This window comes from Mesoplodon mirus (genome assembly GCF_964341445.2).
Source record: "Mesoplodon mirus genome assembly, chromosome: 15".
NCBI classification, from domain to species: domain Eukaryota; kingdom Metazoa; phylum Chordata; class Mammalia; order Artiodactyla; family Ziphiidae; genus Mesoplodon; species Mesoplodon mirus.
The window spans coordinates 13,305,413-13,324,971 of record NC_138991.1 but is presented as its reverse complement, the minus strand read 5'-3'; the positions used below and the strand labels follow the sequence as shown (position 1 = coordinate 13,324,971).

At 51.8% G+C, this 19,559-nt stretch overlaps 1 protein-coding gene across 4 annotated transcripts in view; it reads right to left on the bottom strand.

The window, feature by feature from the left end:
- SULF2 (sulfatase 2) overlaps nucleotides 1-19,351 on the bottom strand; it is a 140,976-nt gene extending 121,625 nt beyond the window's left edge. For 2 of the 4 annotated variants that reach the window (XM_082600590.1, XM_082600593.1), the window contains exon 1: nucleotides 18,176-18,314. The gene's annotated coding sequence lies outside the window, so the exon portion shown is untranslated. Of the gene's footprint in view, nucleotides 1-18,175; nucleotides 18,315-18,667; nucleotides 18,836-18,872 lie in introns of those variants that run through there. The other 2 variants (XM_082600592.1, XM_082600591.1) reach the window with 2 other exon arrangements.
- Nucleotides 19,352-19,559: the final 208 nt, after the last annotated feature.

Sequence of the window (19,559 nt, the reverse complement as noted above, 5' to 3'; positions counted from 1 at the left end):
GCAATGACCCTCCGCAGGGTTGGCCCTTTGGCCCCAGGAGCTCAGGGCCACCGTCTACCGGGAAGCTGCCCGGTCCAGGAGGCTGCCGTCCCCCGTCTCGTTGGGTGGCTGCTGGCTTGTCCTGAGGGGAGCCTTTGACCGGGGGGTGCCGGGCTGGGTTTGGGAGGAACGTTAACATAGCCTGGCTGGGCAGGAGAGCTGCAAACAGCCCCAACCTTCTAGAACTCAGCCTGAGACATGACGCTTCTCCCAGAATCAACCGCTGCATTTGGATAGGCAGCTCCCAGGAATTTTCTGGTGAGATGGGCAGCTTCCAGGCCCGGGGCTCCTGGTGTGAAGCCAACAGTCCACTCTGCTCCCCAGAAGGGCGACATGACTGACCTTGACCCCAGCAGCCCACAGGCCAGGGTCTCGGAAATTCTGCTTGTCACCTGCACCCTTGTTTGTGCCAGATACAGCTTTCTGTCCACTCCCTTTCTTATGTCCGTAAATTTAGTTACAAAGGCAGTTTTCTCCCTCCATGGGGAAGGAGCACCACTTGCCCTAAACCAGGGTCTTTCAACTTGGGCACTGCTGACGTATGGGGCTGTGTCATTCTCTGCAGTTGTGTGCACTGTAGGATGTTTAGCAGCATCCTTGGCCTCTACCTGTTAGATGCAAGTAGCAACCACCCACAACGATGGCAATAAAAATGTCTCCCGGGACTTCCCTGATGGTCCAGTGGTAAAGAATCCATCTTCCAATTCAGGGGACACGGGTCCAATCCTGGTCGGGGAACTAGGATCCCACATGCTGTGGGGCAACTAAGCCTGCGCGTCACAACTACTGAGCCCTTGCACCTCAAGTAGAGAGAAGCCCATGTGCCTCAAACTACAGAGCCCACACACCACAACTAGAGAGAAGCCTGTGTGCCACAAGCAAGAGCCTGTGTGCTGCAACAAAAGATCCTGCAGGCCACAATGAAGATCCTGCGTGCTGCAACTAAGACCTGACGCAGCAAAAAAAAAAAAAGGTCTTCAAATATTGCCTAATGTCCCCTGGGGGGTACAAAATTGCCCCCAGGTGAGAACCCCTGCCATAAATGGATAGCAGCACAAAGAAACAAATGTAGTGACATTACGGTTAAATTCCTGCTTGCCAAGGGCACTGAACATTTTCTTGCAAGGGGAGCAGGCCTCTTTGAAGACCACAACAGAGGGGTTAATGGAATTCCCTCCTCGATGACTCAGAAGGCTCAAAAGAGAGCACGATGAAGTTCAATGCCATTAATGGCCTGGGCACGAACTCCTAAGATGAGGACCACTGGGTCCTGCCCACTGGGAACCAGGCCTCAATCCAGTCAATGGGACTGGCTGGGCCGGAGGCCAGTGGACTGGCCCACCGCCTGGGCTCACAGGAATTCTGAATGCTGTTTGGTCACCTGTGGAGAGACACCTGTGTGCAGTGGCCTTTGTCTAAAGTGGGGACACAAACTCAAATGCCTGTAGGGCCCAGGCAAGAGAAGTGAGTGACATGGCCTGGATTTAGGGTCACAGGGAGGGGTGGGGACCAGACCACACCCGTGGGGATGCCATTTTCAGAGTAAAAACAGTCAATACATTTTAAACATGGAGCGGGCCAAACAAAGCTCCTCTGGAGCTTGGCTGGGGGCCCATCTGCAACCCTTCGAAGGTACCTGATCTTTTCTGAGCACCTACTATGTGCTAGGTGCTGTGTGGAATGCTGGGAAACAGCTCTGATCACCAGGCAGGCCAGGCCTCTGTCCTGAAGGAGCTGATATTCTGGTGGGGGAGACACATATTTAACAAGTGAAGATGAATTTCAGATGATCTTAAGTGCTTTGAAGGGAGTTGTCAGGATGACAGGATAGAGTAAATCAGGGGAGGCCTCTAAGGGGTGATGTCTGCGCCGACACCAGAAGGTGGGTGAGAAACCAGTTGTGGGCGCAATGCTTTCTAAGCAAGGGAAAAAGCAAGTGCAAAGGCCCTGTGGTGGGAATGAGCTGGGTCGGTTTGAAGACCGTAATGAAGACCAGAATGGCAGGAGCAGGGAGCAGGTGTGGCAGCCTGGCATACCTGAGGTTGGACGTCGCTTGCCCCCTGCCCAGGCCTTCCGGGTAGGCCACACCTGCTGACCTTCCGGATGTTTAGGGGAAACGGGAATCACACACAGTTCTTCCCACCTCTGTTCTTTGTTGTTCTGTCTTGGCTACAGACAAAAGCTTCCCTGGCAGCAAGCTACGAAGTTATTTCTGCAAAGGGCTTTTGGCCAAAAGCAATAAAGTCGGACCGTGACAGAGTCATTATTCACGCCTAATTGCGGGCTGGTTCTCGGCGGCGACTGCCTGGCCAGGGCTGGCAATGCCAGTCACTGCCCCTCCCACTTGTTAACCCCACACGTTCTCAGCACTGTTCACCCCCCACAGAACTCATATTTAGGTTTCCAGAGACTGTAGTCTCCTTCGAGAAGAATATAAAACGGATGAAAGGCTATTTTGACTGCTTGGTATTAATAATCCAATTATTTCTTCCCTTTCACCCAACCCACAGCCATGGGCACCATGCTCACCCATCAGGCCCCTGCTATTAGGAGATGCGTGTCTCATTAGCTCACCTTGGAAATGGCCTGACACTTGGCAATTATTTGAGAAGACTGTCCTCACAGGCAGGGGAGGGAGTCTGAAGCAACTTTCACCAAATAACCCACTAAATTTAGAGATGGGAGTCAGAGAGAATTTCGAATGACAGGTCTGTTTCCAACCCTGGAGTGCTGTGCTGTCTAATTAGCAGCTGGAAATAGACTGTCACGTGGGAAGACAGCCTGGGTCACAGGTGTTCTCTGAGCTGGGATCAGTTTCTCTGGGGGACTCACTGAGTGTCACCAGGTGTTACTGTGTGTCCAGGTGCCCAGTGGCTGGAAGAAAGGGAGTGAGGGCCGGGCTGCCCGTGTTCATGGTGGGGCGGGGTCGGGGGTGGCAGGAGCCCACCCACTGCGCAGGCCGGTCCCTCATTACTGTGCATGCTCTCTCTTCCAGGGCCAGCTCCAATCAGCCCCATCTTTGGGGTGAGGATGCTGAGCACAGCCAGGCTTCTGGCTTTGGCCCATAAAATGACGGGGCGGGGGTGTGTGGCTCCCAAACCCTCAGCAGTGCCTGAACTGTGCAGCCCCTGCCCTGGAAGAGCTGCCACACAGATTTGGGCATTCTACTTATACGTGACTTAAAAAAAATTCATCTATCCATCCATCCATCCTCCATTCATTCACTCATTTATTCAAAAATGTTAACTGCTCATCCTGGGGCAGAGCCATTTACTCAGGGGCTGTGCGGCGCTTTCTAACTCTTTCTGTCTGTCCAGCATCTGGTCCCCTTCTCTTGACAACAGTACCCCAATTTCCTCTTGAGGATTCTCTCTTCCCTGCCAAGATGCCCCACTCTCTCCTGCCATGTGACCAAAGGGTGATCCTATGACAAAAGTTGGCCAATCAGACTCTCTCACTGGGCCCCTGACACTCAAATAGAATGTCAAGAGCAGGAAAAAAAAAAAAGCAGGGGTGCATTTATCTCATTGGAACCCCTCCTTCAGGAAGCTGCCAGCCACTCCTGCTCCTAGGCCCCTAGAACTTCTGAAGCTAAAGCCTTAAGAAGGCCTGGCAGCTTTTACATGTACGCTCTCAGAAGTCAGGCTACCCTGAGACCACCAAGTACAAGCAGCCATGGGAAAAGGCCATGTGGAGGAGGATGGAGCCGTTCAGCTGATGGCCCCAAAGGAGCTCCCATCTCTTGATCAACACTAGCTGCCAGCCGTTTGGGACCTTCCAGCTGATATCATTTGAAGCAGGAGACCCACCTGGCAACTCACAAACTCATCAGAAGTAAATAATCATTGCTTTAAGTCACTGAGCTGGGGGTGATCTATTACACAGCAGACACAGCTAAAGAATCCGCAATGACACTGATTAGAGCCTGTTCCTTCAACGGGAAGGTTTCAGATGACCTATGATGAGTCAACATTTGTGGTCTCCTGGGGCCAATCAGATGAACACTTAGAGGAGAACATCATTCATTCATTCATTCAATCACTGTTTCAAACAGCGGTAAGCTGGCACAAAGATGAACAAGCTTAAGGAGTTCCTATTCTGGTGCGGGCATCACACACTGCATCAGTTTCCTCAGTTATGAAATGGAGATGATAACAGGTCCTGATTAAGAGGACTGTCATGATGATTAAATGCTTGGCAACAAGTACCCATTAGATACTAGATTTTGTTATTATTATAATAAATTGAAGTTCCAATGCATTGTCCCTAGAAGGGTGACCATCTGGTATGAACAAAGTGTTACAGCAAAGGAAAAACTCAAATGCCCATGTGGACCAGGCAGGTAACGTAACCAAGTATAAGAAAAACTTGAAACCCACACACCTCCTTCTTTCTATCTCTCACTTTACCACTTTTTTTTTTTTTTTTTTTTTTTTTTTTTTTTTGCGGTACGCGGGCCTCTCACTGTTGTGGCCTCTCCCGTTGCGGAGCACAGGCTCCAGACGCGCAGGCCCAGCGGCCATGGCTCACGGGCCCAGCCGCTCCACGGCATGCGGGATCCTCCCGGACCGGGGCACGAACCCGTGTCCCCTGCATCGGCAGGCGGACTCTCAACCACTGCGCCACCAGGGAAGCCCCTCTCACTTTACCACTTTTGATAGAGGCATTCGAACGCAGAAATATTGCTCCATGAGAGAGGAGTAGCAGGGCAAGTGCAATGATAAATGGCAAATGAACTTGGTTGTACCCTCAGACAATAGGGAATGGGGGTGAGGAGGACTGTGGCAAAGTGGAAAATATACCATCAGTGGGGACAGGAGCCCAGTGCGGCCACATATGGCCCATGTCTATTTTTCAGAAGCTGGAAACTCTCATTTTTAAAATGTGAAGTCTCACAGTTGTTGAAAATCTGCCAACTTCAAAAACTGTTAAAAATAGTGTGTAAGTCAGGGGCTTCCCTGGTGGCGCAGCGGTTGAGAGTCTGCCTGCCGATGCAGGGGACACGGGTTCGTGCCCCGGTCCGGGAAGAGCGGCTGGGCCTGTGAGCCATGGCCGCTGAGCTTGCGTGTCTGGAGCCTGTGCTCCGCAACGGGAGAGGCCACAACAGTGAGAGGCCCGCGTACCTCAAAAAAAAAAAAAAAAAAAAAGTGTGTAAGTCAAACAAAACATTTCTGTGAGCGGAATATGGGCACTGGTCAGCCAGCCTGTGATGTCCTATTCCTAAAGGATGGCAGAGCAAGGAGACCTCTCACTTTGTTCATCTGTAAAATGGGGATTAGAATATCCCTGTGCTATAGACTGAATGTTTGCATCCTCCCCAAATCCCTATGTTGAAACCTAATCCTCAATATCATGGTATCTGAAGTTGTGACCTTTGGAAGGTGATTAGGTCACGAGGGTGGAGCCCTCAGGAATGGGATTAGTGCCTTAATAAAAGACCCCAGAGAGCTCCCTTGCCCCTTCTGCCATGTGAGGACACAGAGAGAAGGTGGTGCCACCTATGAACCAGGAAGCAGGCTCTCACCAGACACTGAAACTGTTGGCACCTTGATCTTGGACTTCACAGCCTCCAGAACTGTGAGAAATAAATTTTTGTTGTTCATAAGCCACCCTGTCTCTGGTTTTCTAGTACAGCAGCCAGGATGGACTAAGACACCCTGAGCAAGCACTTAGACCACCACCTGGCATGCAGAACTTTCTCAGTTGTGTGTGGATCCCGGAAAGGAGGTGAGAGAGGCAGGTCTCCTGCACGGTGATAGCTTCTTCCAGGAGGGGACAACTTGGGGAAAGGGGGGTAGTTGTCATTCCCAGGGCCCAGGGCAGAAATCTTCGATCTAAGAGCCCTCATTACAAGGTGATGTCACCAATCCCTCATTAGAATGTCATGCCACTGATCTCACGGATTAATTTGTATATCTCAGGTGGTCTGAGACTGGTCAGAAGTAGAACATTCCACCAGCCCTTCTGCAGGGCCTGATGTCCCTGCTGTGGTATGAGGGAGGTATCTGCTGCTGTGAAAAGGATGTTAGCACAAAGCCCGGCTCCTCCACTGGGCTGGGTACCGGGAGGGGACAGGGACTGGTGACTAGGTGAGAGCAACCCTCTCCACTCTCACCTGTGCTTTTGGCAGATGACAAACAGGCTCCGACTCCCTTGCCTTGAGCAAGGATCCCCAAACACTATATTCAGACCCACCAACACATCTCCAAGCCTTCTTCCGTGATTCTTTCTTCCCCCAAATATTTCCTGAGCACTCAGAGTGCCAGGCCTTGTTCTAGGTGCCGGGATACAAACAAGGTCCCCACAACCATGGGGCGTACGTTTTAGCAAGAGGACAAAGAAGCAAGTAAGTAAATCCAGGTAATTCCAGAGAGTGAAAAGTGCTATAAACATACACCACGGAGGCCTTCTTGACATTCTGAGGAGGTGACATTTGAGCTGAGACCTGGAGCATCCAGAGGAGCCAGACCTGTGACGCTCTGGAGGAAGAGCGGTCCAGGCAGTGGGAACAGCAAGAGCAAAGGCCCTGAGGTTGGAACAAGCACTGATGCAGCCAAGGAACAGAGAGGAGGCCAGTGCGACTGGGTGTACTATGCTGAGTGGAGTGAGACGGAGGTGGAGGCCAGGCGGTGCAGGACACAGTAGACTTTATTATGGGTGTAGCGGGCCCCTGGAGGGAGGGTTTTATTCGAGGAGCTGCTAGCAAGCCCTTTTGGGATTTTGCAGAAATGCACCCTTTCTAGCACCTACTCTCCTGCTTCAGCAGCCCTCAGCTTCAGTTGTATATTGGAATCATCTGGGAGCTGTAAAATAGCCTGATGTCTGCCCCTCCCCCACACACAGTGGTGCTGATTTAATTGGTCTGGGTATGGCCTGGGCACTGGAACTTAAGAGCTCCCCTGGAGATTCTGTTAGGAACCCCGGCTCCACGCACAAGCATCTCCCTGTGCACACGGTGAGGAGCCCCATCCTGGGCTCCTAGGACACACTCAGGGCCTGTCCTATAGGTCTTTCCCCTACAGGTCAGCTCCTTTCCTGAGATGGACTCACTGAGGCCTAAAAGAGGAGGTGGGCGGGGCGGGGTTGGGGGTAGACATGACATAGCTCATCAGCTCAGGAAGCCACAGAATCAATCTCTAAGCCCAGTTATGCCTTCAGCCTGCTCCTGTCTCTCTGAGCTGGACGCTCCTCATCAGCAGGAAGGAAACCAATGGCTTTTCTTATAAAAGGAGTGGTTGAAAAGACCATACAGGATGCTAGGTGTAAAAGCACTTCAAAAGCTAAAAAGAACCGACGCAGCCACTATAGAAAACAGTGTGGAGGTTCCTCAAAAAATTAAAAATAGAACTATCACATGAGGGACTTCCCTGGTGGCGCAGTGGTTAAGAATCCGCCTGCCAATGCAGGGGACACGGGTTTGAGCCCTGGTCCGGGAAGATCCCACATGCCGCGGAGCAACTAAGCCCATGTGCCACACATATTGAGCCTGCACTCTAGAGCCTGCTAGCCTCAACTACTGAGCCCGTGTGCTGTAGCTACTGAAGCCCACGCGCCTAGAGCCCGTGCTCCGCAACAAGACAAGCCACCGCAATGAGAAGCCCGCGCACCACAACGAAGAGTAGCCCCCACTCGCCTCAACTAGAGAAAGCCCACGCGCAGCAACGAAGACCCAACGCAGCCAAAAAAACAAAACAAAAAACCAAAAAACTACCACATGATCCAGCAATTCCACTTCTGGGTATTTATTCCAAGGAAATCAAATCACTCGAAAAGCTATGTGCACTGACCCCTCCTGCCATGTTCACTGAAGCATTACTTACAGTAGCCAAAATATGGAAACAATCTAAGTGACCACTGATGGATGAATGGGTAAAGAAAATGGGGTCTATGTCTATGATGGATTATTCAGCCATACAAAGGAAGGAGCTCTTGCCATTTGCGACAACATGGATGGACATTAAGGGCATTATGCTAAGTGAAATACATCAGAGAAAGACAAATACTGCATGATCTAAATCTAAAAACAAAAAACAAACCCATAATTGAACTCATAGCTACAGAGAACACATTGGTGGTTGCCAAAGGCAGGGGGTGGGGGATGAGCGAAATGGGTGAAGGGGGTCAAAGATATAAACCTCCAGATATAAAATAAATAAGTCTTGGGGATATAATGTACAGCATGGTGACTACAGTTAACTGTACTATATATTTGAAAGCTGCTAAGAGAAGAGATCTTAAAAGTTCTCATCACAAGGAAAAACTGCAACTATGCCGGGCAAAGGATGTTTAACTACACTTACTGGGTAACCATTTTGCAATGTGTACATGTATCAGATCATTACATTGTAATCATTATGTTGTATATCTAAAATGAATACAATGTTACATGTCAATTATATCTCAATTTAAAAAAGCTAAAAAGTATCTACAAATATAAGCAATAATAACTATGACGGCAATAACATCTACCTTTTGAGGCAATTCCCATGTACCCACACACTGTTCTAGTGTTTCACAGTAACTCTAGGAGGAGTCTACTGGGATTGCCCCCATTTTACAGAAGAGGGATCTCAGGCTCAGAGAGGTCAAGTGACTTGCCCAGCTCCACCCAGCTTCTGAATGGCCAAGCTGGGATCTGAACCAGGAAGTCTGGTTCTGGAGTCTACGCCCTTAACCATTATGACACATGGATTCTCAGGGAGTTATGTTCAATCATCTGTACCATCTTCATCTCCTGCCCAGGTGGAAACCACTGATACCCAGATTAACCCGAGAACTCATCACCCCATTCACTGGAGAGGCTGGTCCACACCAACCACATGCGTTTATTTCACTGGCTGGACTGGGACATTTTAGGAACATGTTAACAGGAGGGTGAGGGGCAGAAAGAGGGGCTTGGGGACAACTCTGAGGCAGAAACTGTGGGTGCCTCCCCTTCCGGTCATTCCCTGGTCTACAGGACCCCAGTTTTTTCAGGGGGTGGATCTTCCCCCACCCTGGCAACAAACCAGCGTTAGTCTAAGCCAGTGGTTCTCAAGGGGGTGAAATCATTCCCCAGAGAGGTGTTTCTCTGGAATTTGTGAGGTTTTGGTTGTCACATGACTGGGGGATGCTTCTGGTGTCTAGTGGGGTTGCAGGGATGGTGGATAATGCAATGCTCCACGCAGTGAAGAATCGCCCCATTTCCAGCATGACTTTTGGACATCCCACCAGACATTCATGTAGGTGAAAAAGCTTTTACATTGCCTGACCTTAGACATGAACTCCGCTTCACATATAAACACCAAAGATGTATTTGTGTGGTTCTACCCTACGCTGAGTTTTCCAGGAATGCAACCACTAAGTAAACTGAGGGAAGACTGTAGTTTGTTTCATTTGGAAAATTTGGTCAATTGTTCTATTTTGGAAAATCATATTACTTATGGCCATAGCACTTGTGGTCTTCCAGTTGCCAAACCCAAACATCTGTATCCCACTGCATTTGTAGCTGTCAGATTTATGTGATTCTACACTAGTGTGAGCATCTGACTGCTTCATTACACCTTCTAATGTAGTTGTGTCTAAGTGTTCATAGGCTGAAATATATATGCTTAATTATAAATCACTTTCCTTTTTAGCTTTTCTTTAAATCACAGTGAGGGTACTTTATTGATTAAAATATATGTGTAGACAGGGCTTCCCTGGTGGTGCAGTGGTTGAGAATCTTCCTGCTAATGCAGGGGACACAGGTTCGAGCCCTAGTCTGGGAGGATCCCACATGCCGCAGAGCAACTAGGCCCGTGAGCCACAACTACTGAGCCTGCGCGTCTGGAGCCTGTGCTCCTCAACAGGAGAGGCCGCGATAGTGAGAGGCCCACGCACCGCGATGAAGAGTGGCCCCCACTTGCCACAACTAGAGAAAGCCCTCGCACAGAAACGAAGACCCAACACAGCAAAAATAAATAAATTAATTAATAAACTCCTACCCCCAACATCTTCTAAAAAAAAAAAAAGTTATAGTCTCCTCAGCTGTAAACCAGGGACAATAGCGCCTACCTCATAAAGTCACTGCACTCAATAAAATTATCAGCCTTCTACTGGAGTTTGAAAAAGCACACCTTCATTTAAAAAAAAAATATGTGTAGACAGGTTATATTATCTATGAATTTACTTCAGGTAAACTTGGCAAAATATGTTTGTTATAAGAAGAGGGTGTTTGACCAGCTAATTTGGGGAACCACTAAGCTAAACCAAACATAAAAACCTATTCCATTTGTCAGTGTTTGGCTTAGAGGCTAGTACAAAACCCAACCCCAGGCCAATGAAGCTAAAGCTAAGTCTGCTGGGGCGGGGGTGTTCTTGGAAGGATATTGCTCTCTAATTAAAAGAGAGATGGCAAGGAATCCTGCCCTTTATTCCCATTTCGTAGGAGGATGTGATGTCTGGAGCTGTGGCAGCCATTTTGAGATCATGAAGCAACAAAGACCATGAAGCTGAGGACAGAGGAACAGGCTAGGAACATCCTGGGTCCTTGAGGACATTATTTTTTACCCACAAATTGGCCCTTGGGTGCCCCCGCTTTGGATTCTCATTATGTGAGAATTAAGTGTTGCTACTGCACAAGCCACTCTCAGCCAGGAATTCTATTACTTGCAGTGAACACATCTTGATTCACACTCAAATGATTAGGACTCCAAACCACTAAGACTCTAGTAGGCTTTCCTCCTCTCTGAAATATCAGGGTAAGTGGCCTGCAATCAGAAGTCTGTGGACAGTGCCCATCTCTAGAACAGGCCAGAAATGCTGCTTTTGGATGATCTGATTTTCACCAGAGCATGAACATCTCCTGGACTTTTGTGGCTAAAAACACTCCCCTTTTCTGGCTGCTGAGGTGGGTCAAGTCACCCGCTGGAACCCTGGTCTCCAGCCAATAAGAAAGGCTGTTGGCAGCATTCTTCTCCTAACACATCTGGCTTCCACCTGGCCAAACACATCTCGGGTACTGTTCATGGTCCCCGGGGACGTCCCTGTCCATCAACTCACACACACAAGCCCTGCTCATAACGACTCTGAGTTTGGGATAAAACTTATCCAAGTTTCAAGCAAGGCCCAGGTGTATAAAGCAGTGGATACAGGCCTTTCGTAAGATGAAGCTACATGTCAGAGGCCGGGACCACTGGGCAGCATGTGTTTTGGAATCATATTAAGAGACCATGGAAATTCAAAACAGTGGCAGATGCTGGTTAGAGAAAATTCCATGAAGTCTGGGTCTGGGCTGGAGGAGAAGCTCTGAAGACCATGCGACCAGCTGTTCTACCAAGGAGGCACTGTGCTGCCTGTAAGGCCCAGGATCCCATATGAACTTAAGCAGTTTCCCGAGGGCATCTGTTGCAGAGCAATGACTATTTAGCTCTGTCTACTAATCACTGAGCAACGAGTAGATGGACAAGGTGGGGTGAAGGGGCCCAGCCTGAGACTTTGGGAATTTCTCAGGAGCATCATAAAGAGGTGAGGGTGTGGGATGTGCTAAGAATATTCATCCAATTGATGCATGACAGGCACTGGAGCGGGGGAGGAGGGAGGAAAGCCCACCAGGGAACCAAATACATTCTCCCTAGATGATCGTGGCCAGTCCCAGGGCTTAAAATAACATGGATGTACTGACGACTCTCAAATTTCACTTGCTGGTACCAACCAGCTCCAGACTTGTGTATCCAGCACCCAGTGAGCTTTCCGCCACCCAGGTCGAGTGTCATCTCAAGCCCAACATTTCCACAACTACATTCTGGATCATTCTCCCTCCTCCAAACCTTCTCTCCTCGTCTTCCCTACTTAGGAATCACCATACACCAAGCTGCCCAGTCATCTTTGACTCCTTGGCCTTAGAGATATTCGGGGCTGAGTCATTCTTTGTTGTGGGGTTGTCCTGCACATTGTAGGGTGTTTAACAGCATCCCTGGCCTCCACCCACTAGATACCAGTAGCACCTCCTCCCTAGTTGTGACAACCAAAAACATCTCCAGACATTGCTAAATGTCTCCTGGGGGGCAAAGTTGTCCTTGGTTGAAAACTACAGCTCTTCCCTCATTTTGAGTATCCAATCCACCAGAAAGTTCCACTGGCTTTGCCCCCCACATATATCTCCAATCCACCCATTTCACTCCATCTTCATTACTGCCACCAAAATCCCGGCCAATATCAGCTCACCATCCTCATGTCTCTGCTTCCACCTGCAAAGCATCCCTCTCATGGTAGCCGCTGAGATCTTTTTAAAACACCAATCCTGTCATTCCCTGACTTAAAACTCTCCAGTGGTTTTCCATTTCATTTGAAATAAAATCTAAATTTCTCACCTTGGCCCCCATTTCTCACCACTGACCTCAACCCCCACCCCCCGCTGCTTACTCACTACCCTTCACCCCACTGGACTTCTATTTGTGTTTTAAACAGGTGTCTTGAACAGGCCACGCCTCTCCACCTCCAGGTCTTTGCACTGGCTGTTCCTTCTACCTGGAATGCTCTTCCTCTAGATCTTCCCCAGGTTGGCTCATCTCAAAATTTAGGTCAAAACTCAAAAGTCACATCCTCAGAGAGGCCTCCCTTGACCACCTGCCAAAAGTTGCCCTCCCCCACTCCCCATCATTTCCCATCACATCACTATCTTGTTTCCACCGTAGAGCCTGTCACTTTCTGAAAGAGCCTCGGACTTGTTTGCTTGTGTATTATCTGCTTTCTCACCCTCTGGAATGTAATTCCATGAGTGCAGGGTTCTCTCTTGTTCATCCTAACGCCTAACACAGTGCCTGGCACACAATAGCTGCTCAATAAACACGTGTGCACTGGCAAATAAGAGGAATGGCCTCTTAATCTGTACTGCAGTTTCCAGAACACCTTTATATGCCTGATCTCACTTAGAGCATTTCCTCTGCCTTCCGGCTGCCCCTGCATCAGACAGGAGTACAAGATATGCACACTCGATGGGCCTTCTTTCCACCTCTTTGCTGATGCGGAACACACACACACACACACACACACACACACACACACACACAGAGCACTCTGGTTCCCGTCCAGCAGCCAGGGCCCTCCCTGGGCGTTTGATTCAGCAGAGTCTGGAATTTGAGCTTTTTAACAAATACCTCCGGACGACTCCCATGGTGGAAGATTGGGCAAACACTGTCCCACCAGAAATCACAGAATCGTAGAAGTCCCTCACTGACTGTCTCAAGGACCTGTAGGGACCTGGGCCACTCTCTGCTGGAATGGGTTAAATGCCTTGAGCCGTCATGAGCCTTACTTCAAACTGTTAGAGCCTAGAAGACACTAGGGTCTGTAGCCCATCCAGGAGGAAGAGTTTCAGAAGAAGAGAGCTTCAGCCCCTTACCCCTTAAGAATAAGGGTGTAGAGTGTCTCGCGGGAAATGAGACAGGCTGGGACCTGGGACCCTTTGCTGCAGTGCCGCAGGTCTTGCACCTGCTCAAACGTCTCCTCGAGCCACAAAATACAAAGGAACTATAAGGGATTAAAAATAACTGTGTGCATGCACAATTGGGGCAAATTCTGGACAACAAGATACAAACAGACCAAAAAGCTCAACTGCCACTTCTAAAGGGCCCGGAGCAAAAACAGGGTACTGCACATGCTCCCTGCACACAACACCACCTAAGGGGTGGGCAGCCCCCCTAAGTCACCGCTCTAGCCCGACCCCTGGACATACCCCTACCTTCACCCCATATAAGGAATCAGCTCACACCACCCTGAGGCAGCGAGCCAGCAAGGGAACCTGTTGCTTGTTCTTGCTCCTCCCTGCAGCAGCAGGGGCCCCAATAAAGCCTTACTTGAAAAAAAAAAAATCACAGAATTCAGGCCAGGTAGCACCTGTCAGACACTAAGGCAGAAGAGTCCAGCCTCCAGCGCCTGTTAACCTCGGTGGAGGGGCAGGGGAGGCTGCCCACTCAGCAGCTGTTTCTGCGGTACCCCCTCAACCCAACTGGAAGCAGGTCCATCTGGCCATCGTCTCACATTCATGTCCCCCCTCATCATAGGCACTGGCAGTCTGCCTCCCAGGCAGCCGGGCTCCCTTTCCCTGGTGTCCTCTGGGGCCTTGGGGTCTTAGTTGGTTTGCCCCCAGCTCCAGGGCGGGGCCTGGGAGCCTGGCCTAAGCCCATGGTCATTGACTCATTTCCATGGCCAGTGACTGATCTGGAGTGAGCACGTGACATAAAACAGTCTAATCAGAGGGACACTTGGGGCTTGGGTGGGCATTACCAGAAAAGAGGCTTGTTCTCTTCTGGCGGGCTCAAACCAGAGAGAACGAGAGGACAGCTCTTGAGCTCAACCCCTTAATCATGAGAACAGCCAATGCGTCCCCAGGGCTTGCCTGTGTCAGACACCATGTGAAGCCCTCGACACTGATGATCTCATTTTAGCCTTTCCTACCAGCCAGGAGAGAGGTGCTACGATCATTTGCTGGATGAGAACACTGAAGCATAGAAAGGTTAAGTAGCGTGCCGTGGATCACATAACTGGTCAGGTAGCCACGCAGCCTGGCTCTCCTGACCACGGTGCTAGAGTCTGCCTGCCTCTCAGAGCTGGAGAGAGAAACCAGCCCCGAGGAAGAAAGAGCAGAGATGGAGAGGAACAGATTCTCAGGCCAAAATCTGAGCCCTGACTCAGCTGTGCCTGAAGCTGTTACCTTAGCATTTTTTGGTCATGAAAGCCAGTAAGTCCCTTTCTCTTCTTAAATTGATTTGAGATTTTTTCCCCCCTACTTTCTGTTGCTTACAAGAGAAAAGGTCCCGGTTACTTCCCAGTCCTTCTAGGAAAGTACCCCTAACTGATAATCCACTTGCGACTTGCACACAGCAGCTGCCCAGTAAACACCAGCAGATGCGGGTGAGGACGGCTCTTGCTTCCCACCCGTTAACCCGCTGGGTCTGTAACCCTGACACCCACCTGCAGCCAGCCTAACGCCACTTCCCCTCTCCTCTCCGAGTGAGGCCTGGTTCCCTAGCAACCACCCCAGTTAGGCAAACACGCCATTTATCAGGATGCCAATTAATTATAATGATCTTAATGATCTTCCAATTAGGCAGCGCCTTGCATCTGGATCAGGGGCACTGCAGATTCCCCGCCAGGGCCCATCACAAGGAAGTGCATGGAAGGTAGGCCAGGGTGAGGCCTCCCTCACCTGGAGGTCAGCACCGAGAGGAGGCCCTACCTTCCACATCCACTGGTCACACAGGGCCCAGGCCTGAAACAAAGGGCCCTGGACCCCCCCCTCGCCCTCCCCCACACCTCCAGGGACAGGCGACTCCATCACCAACCACAAGAGGGCCACACCTCTTGGAGAATTTTCACCCTCTTGCCATTGTGCCTTCACTGGGCACAAACCCTCCCCTCAGATCTCATGGCTTTTTGGCTGTCAGTCCGCGTGATACATCCCTTTGCATCCTGACTCAGGGAGAGTGTGTGCGTACTTGCAGGGAGAAGGGAACGTGGCCAGGCAATCGCATATTTTCCTCAAGGCATCCCTCACCCCCGAAACCAAAATACAAACCCCAGCCTCCCCCAAACACTGGAGGTTTCTGGAGAGAAGTGGGATTACTGAGGGGCTTCTGCCTTTCAAAGTCTGATCGTCTAATTGTGTTCCCCCCCCCCCGCTGCATATCTGTTTCTTCTATACTTGGAATAGAGGCCAAGGAGGGAAGAGAGTACAGTGGGTCAGAGTGGACCCCGGAGGCCCAGGGTCTCACCCATCCCAGCTGTACCACTGACCAGCTGTTGGAAAGTCACGATCCTCTCAGTGCCTTAGTTTCCTCCTCTTTAACACGATGACAATCACAGGACCTACCTCCCAGGGGTTTTGAGCAAATGAAATGAGTTACTATGCCTAAGGATTCAGAATAGTGCTTGGCCCATGAAACACTACATAAGTGTTAACTATCATATCAAGTCTAGACTAAACCCTTTCTTTTAAATACAAAATGGTCAGAAATGATGATATTCTTTTGCAGGACAAGGCTTTCAGTCTCTTTCTGAGGGAAGGAAGTCGAAGAACAGATTGGATGGAGTTGGGCCAGATCCCTGTCTGGCTAACTCAGGAGACCAGAAGCTGCCCCCTTGAGGCAGGTCCAAACAGATAAAGCGAACACATCCAGGAAAAGGAAGAGGGAAATGTTATTCCCAAATCCAAAGGATCTTCAAGTGTGAGGGTGTGTGACCGCACACCAGCTAGGTCCTAGGGATGGCGGCTAAAGGGAGTTGTTGGGCAGGGGACACACACATGTACATACACCACACACAGTCTCACACACAGCCGCATGGTCCTCCTCCAGGCGGAGGCTTTTTACAATTAACTCATCACTCAACCCTCAAGTTTGAAAACTTAACATGCTATTAAGGTTTCAGACAAAGCCATAAATTCAAATTAAAAAACCGAATAAATATACACACAGCCCAAAGCCCAAACCCACACTGACTCTCAGCCATGGCAGCCATGCCAACATCATGCATTTATGTGCATAAACTTGGCTCAAGGAAGATCCTTCATGAGCAAACGTCCAACTGCCATCAGCCAAGCCTGCCACTATCTCCCCTCGAGCTGCTTATGAGGACACTAAATTACACACCTGGACAGGCTGTTGTGATGAGTTTTCTCCTCCACACGTGGGACAAGCACAGCTGGGAGAACCTCTCTCACCAGGTGAGTGGTCTTTAGTCTGTTCTCCCCACCCCCTTTCTATACGGAATGAATGTCTTTAATTTAATTAAAACCCTCCAGTGGCTCCGCAATGGGTAGTGGAGATGCAGCAATAGCAAATCTCCTTCACTATTAACTACAAGATGAGAGTAACTGTTCCTGCTCCGGGGAGAGACACTGGGTGTCCTCCAGGGAAAGCCCATCCTCCCTGCTTCTTTGGCCCCCAGAGAACCTGTTCAAGAGCAGCCTCCCTTCTCTGCCCCCAAAGGAAGGGAGAGCGGCACTGTGGGAAAGAGGCAGGGGACAGATGGAGGGGCACGCGGGAGGGCCTCCCGACGTGCACAGATGTACAAATACCTAGATTCAAATGTAAGCTAAATGTAATGACTTGGTTAATTAAATATTGACTTTTAACTCAAAAAGTGATTAAAACAAGCTGCAGGAAAGGCTGTCCAGAGAGGAGAGGGGGCAGGGAATGATTCAGAACTTTCAGGAAGGGGGAAGAGGAGAAGGAAAAAGGGGACTATCAAAATGAATGTCTGGGCTTGTCCTACTGTGTGCAGGGGCCATGGTCTTCAGTCTCTCTACACGGGGCGTTGCGGACAGAGGTCATTGGGCAAAACTAGGATTTGCGGGTGTCGCCTTACTGTTTCCCACCCTTAGACCGCATCTCTTTCCCTGGCTGCCCTCAAAGTGAACTGAAAGCTTGTGGTGCTCAGGAACCCGAGTCTGTTCATCGCTTTTCTCTGGATCATAGCGCGGCGCCGGGCACCAGGAGGTGCTCCATAAAGGCTTGCAGAACGAATGAATGAACTACTATAAAGAATATTTTAAAAAAAAAAGAAAAGAAAAGGAAAAGTACACTCCTAGAAATCCCTGCAGCTTCACTGTCACACTTCCGAAATCCTCGGGCGGCTGGACGGGAGCATCTCTCTATAAGGAGATGAGAACTGGTTCTGACCCAGCCTGGGAGGAAATTTGTCTTTATAATCCCATTTGCTTTCAGTATGTGCGAGTTCCCTATCACTCTGAAGATCCGGTCCACTGCTTTCCCGTGTCCTGCCCGGACAAGCCCCACGTGGTCTGGCTTCTAGCCGGTCCGTTGGGTCTAAACTCAAAGGAGTCAAAGAGGCCATCCCCCTGCGGCCGGCGAGCCCAGGAGCGCTGCCCCCGAGGTCTCCAAGGCTCCGCGAGGCGCGTCGGCGGGTCAGGGGCGCGGTGGAAAGTCCTCGCCCGCTCGCCCAACCCGCCAGAGGGGTCAAACGGGTCATCCTCCCGCGGCCCGCCGGCGCCGGAGCCACCCTGCAGCCCGCGCTCTGCGCTGGGGCCGGAGCCGGGCGGTGGGGACTGGCCCCAAGCTCACCTGGGAAGCACTCGCGGCCGTGCGCGTCCCGGGGCCGACTCCGGCCGCCGGGAGCCCCCGCCCCGCCCACCTGGCCCCCGCGCCCCACTCACCAGCGCGCACGGCCCCGGCGGCCTCACCGGGCGCGGGGCGCCGCCGCCTCTACCGCAGCCCGGCCGGGCCGCGGGGCGCAGGGGAGTCCGCGCCGCTGCTGCTGCTGTTGCTGCCGCCGCCGCCGCTGCTGCATCCCCAGCGAGTGCTGCTGCCGCTGCCGCTCCTCCTCCCCTCCCTCCGCCTCCTCCTGCCTCTCCGCCCTCTGGCTCCGCCGCCGCCGCCCCCCCCGGCCCCCGCCCCGGCGCGCCGCCCTCGCCAAAGTCCGGGTCCGCGCCCTGCCCGGGCCGCTCTCGCATCGCCCCAGCCTGGCCGGCCGCGCCGCCCGAGCCAGCCCCTTGGCACCGTGCGGCCCGGCCCCCCGACTGCCTGCCTGCCGCCCAGCTCCGCACGGGGGAGGCGAGCGCGCGCCGGGGAGGGGAGCGGCGGGCCGGCAGCCGCGGGGGCCCCGCCGCGGCGCCCTCCCGGTGCCCCAGCGCGCGCGAGCTCTTTACCTCTGGCTGGAAGGACGGGCGGCCCGGCCGGCCCGGCCCTGCTGTCCCCGGCGTCTGGCCCCGGCCCCGAAGTCTGGCCCCGGACGGCGCAACGGCGGAGAGCGGGGGTCCGGGCAGCCCTCTGCCTCCTGATGCCTCGGGACCCCGCTGGCCGCGCTCCCGGCGCCGAGCGCGCACCCTCGTCGGGCCACAGACGCACACTCACCCGACACACTCGCTCCAGCTCGCCCTCGGCGGAGAGTTGAAACAGCTGTGGGATTCGCCCAGGAGCTGGAAATGAGGGAGGGACGCGGGCCGGAGCCGTGCGTGCGAGGGGGTGTGTGTGTTGACACACACACACACGAGGGGGGCATCTCTAATAACTCAAATATTGCAATAAAGTCAGGAAGGCCATCGATCAGGTCCACTTGGCTGGAAGCGAAGAGAAAGAATCCTTGCCTCTTTTCCGCTTTCTTTTTCTCCCTCTGAGCTGGAAGGAGCCAAGCGTTCCTCGAGACGTGCGACAGTCCCGGCCGGGCGCTCCCCTCGTAATGACACGTTAATAAATGTTTTCTTTTATCTGCTTTCACAAGGGCTCGCCCCGGCCTGCAAACACCCTTCGCTGAAAGCCCCGCGCTCGCCTCTAACCACACACGTTAGCTTTTGGAGACGCCGGCTCGAGCCGTGGCCCGCGGCTGGATCGCAGGGTGAACTGCCCACGCGCCCAGGAATCTCCCCGAGACATTAACTTGAGCTCACGTGAAAATAGCTGCCGTTGCCCAGAAATGGTCCGGGAATAGGAAAGAAAGGAGGAGAAAGTGGCTTCCTCCGAAAGGGGAGGAATTCGACTCAAGGTGGTGCTGTCTACCGCGCTTTCCACTGTCCCCAGCGTCGCAGAAGAGGCCAGAGGGGG